We start from the raw sequence: 2,938 nt of genomic DNA on the forward strand, positions 1-2,938 counted from the left end.
AAGAGCAATACATTGTTACACAGAACTGATGTCTCCTTTTCTGTAACCCAAATATTTTATACAGCTCTCTCTATGGCAGCAAGCTTGGTTTTTGTCTTTGAGTATATACACCAGAGGAGGCCTACTAGTGCAGTGGGTTATGCATCCAGCTGTTAACCACAAAGTCAGCAGTTCCAAACAACTGGCCTCTATGCAAGAGAAAGATGAGGCTTACTACTCCCATAAAGAGTTACAGTTTTAACAAACAGACCTTGAACTATTTACAGGCTTTTCTCTTTTTTTGTCATTGGTTTATTTTGTTGTTGTTTTTTTTCTTTTGTTGCTTTGTTTTGCTCTGTCTTGTTTTTGTGCATATTATTATCTCTGCAGGTCCATCTAGATAAGATAGGCTGGATAAACAATCTGGAGGAGAAAACAATGGGACTGATGGTTCCAGGGGGATAAGGGAGAGGGAGAATTGGGGGAAAGGAAGTGGTGTTAACAAACCCAGCAACAAGGGAACAACAAGCGATTCAAAATCAGTGGTAAGGAGGGTGTGAGAGGCCTGGTAGGACTTGATCAAGGGCAATGTAACTGAGAGGAATTACTGAAACCCAAATAATGGCTGAACATGATAGTGGGACAAGAGGAAAGTAAAAGGAAATAGAGGAAAGAATTAGGAGGCAAAGAGCATTTATAGAGAGCGAAATACAGGCATATACATATGTAAATATAGTTATATATGGTGATGGAGAAATAGATCTATGTGCATATATTTATAGGTTTAGTATTAAGGTAGCATATGGACATTGGACCTCCGCTCAAGAACTCCCTCAATACAAGAATACTTTGTTCTATTAAACCGGCATTCCATGATGCTCACCTCCCCAACACAATCACTGAAGACAAAGATGGTGCATAAGCAAATGTGGTTTAGAAAGCTGATGGTGGCTGGCTATCAAAAGATGTAGCATCTGGTGTCTTAATGGCTTGAAGATAAACTAGTGACTATCTAGATGAGAAGCAACAAAGCCCACATGGAAGAAGCACACCAGCCTGTGTGATCACGAGATGTCGAAGAGATGAGGTATCAGGCATCAAAGAACAAAAAATCATATCATTGTGAATGAGGGGGAGTGGGGAGTAGAGACACAAAGTCCATCTGTAGGTGACTGGACATCCTCCTACAGAAGGGTCACAGGGAGGAGATGAGCTAGGCAGGGTGCTGTGTAGCAACGATGAAACATACAACTTTCTTCTAGTTCTTTAATGCTTCCTCCCCACTATCATGATTACAATTCTACCTTAAAAATCCAGCTAGACCAGAGCATGCACACTGGTACAGATAAGAACTGGAAACACAGGGAATCCAGGACAGATGAACCCCTTAGGACCAGTGGTGAGAGTGGTGATACCGGGAAGGTGGAAGGAAGGTGGTGGAGAACAAGGGAACCGATTACAAGCATATACAAATAACCCCCACCCTGGGGGATGGACAACAGAAAAGTGGGTGAAGGGAGATGTCGGGCAATGTAGGACATGACAAAATAATAATAATTTATAAATTATCAAGGGTTCATGAAGGAGGGGGGAGTGGGTAGGGAGAGGGAAAATGAGTTGCTGATACCAAGGGCTCAAGTGGAAAGAAAATATTTTGAGAATGATGGGGGCAACAAATGTACAAATGTGCTTGACACAATTGATGTATGTATAGATTCTGATAAGAGTTGTACGAGCCCCCGATAAAATTATTTTTAATTGAATGAAATGCGATGTTTATGAATTTTTAATATAAAACTGATTATCTGCTTTGTAAACCTTTACCCAGTTCACAATAAAAAATTTTAAACATTACTAGGGACAAAAAAACAAGTTACAGTTTCCCAGTTTGAGAAGCCCGGGGCAGTTGGCCTGGGCTCCATGGCAGGGCATGTTGTGCACCAGGGAGCTGTGGTGACTCGGTGGCCCAGCTGAGCTGCTAATAGAAAAGTTGGTGACTGACCCCATCAGCTGCTCTTTGGAAGCACTGGGGCGGTCTGCTTTCATGGCGACTGCAGCCACAGACGCCTGTGGAGCAGTTCACGTCTCCTCCGTCCAATAAAGTTGCTGAGTAAGAATTTCAATGGCCATAGATTTTTTTTTTCAGTTTACACACACTACATATTTTATCATTTAAACTGGACATGGTTGAGAGTGAAAAGCCAAAACTTTCCACAGTCCAGTTAGTTTCTTTCTTTCTTTTAAAAATCATTTTATTGGGGACTCAAGCAGCTCTTATCACAATACATACATACATTGTGTCAAGCATATTTGTACATTTGTTGGCATCATCATTCTCAAAACATTTTCTTTCTCCTTAAGCCCTTGCTATGAGCTCATTTCCCCCCCCCTCTCTCCTACTCTTCTTCCCTCACAAACCATTGATAATTTATAAATTATTATTATTTTGTCATGTCTTAACACTGCCCGATGTCTCCTTTTACCCACTTTTCTGTTGTCCGTCCCTCAGGGAGGGGGTTATATGTATATCATTGTGATGGGTTCCCCCTTTGTACCCCACCTTCTCCTTACCCTCCTGGTGTAGCTACTGTCATGATTGGTCCAGATGGGTTTATCTGTCCTGGATTCCCTGTGTTTGCAGCTCTCATCTATACCTGTGTACATGCTCTGGTCTAGCTGGATTCCAGTTAGTTTCAACTCAGCGACTCCAGGTGTGTGAGAGTAGAATTCTGCTCCCTTGGGTTTTCAATGGCTGCAGGTCTGATGGTCTCTCCTGGTGGGTGTGGCCTCCTAAGGAGGATCCTGGGAACCTCCTCTCTCTCTCTGCCTTCACCTTCCTGCTGTGGAGTCACTGAGAGAGCCGTCAGAGCCACAATGAGAGCTGTGCAAGTCCTGGAGGTGAGACCACCACTATTTGACCCTTAAGACTTTTCACCCGCTGGCCCGTGATCTTCCTGCA

This window comes from Tenrec ecaudatus, chromosome 2 (assembly GCF_050624435.1).
Source record: "Tenrec ecaudatus isolate mTenEca1 chromosome 2, mTenEca1.hap1, whole genome shotgun sequence".
NCBI lineage: Eukaryota > Metazoa > Chordata > Mammalia > Afrosoricida > Tenrecidae > Tenrec > Tenrec ecaudatus.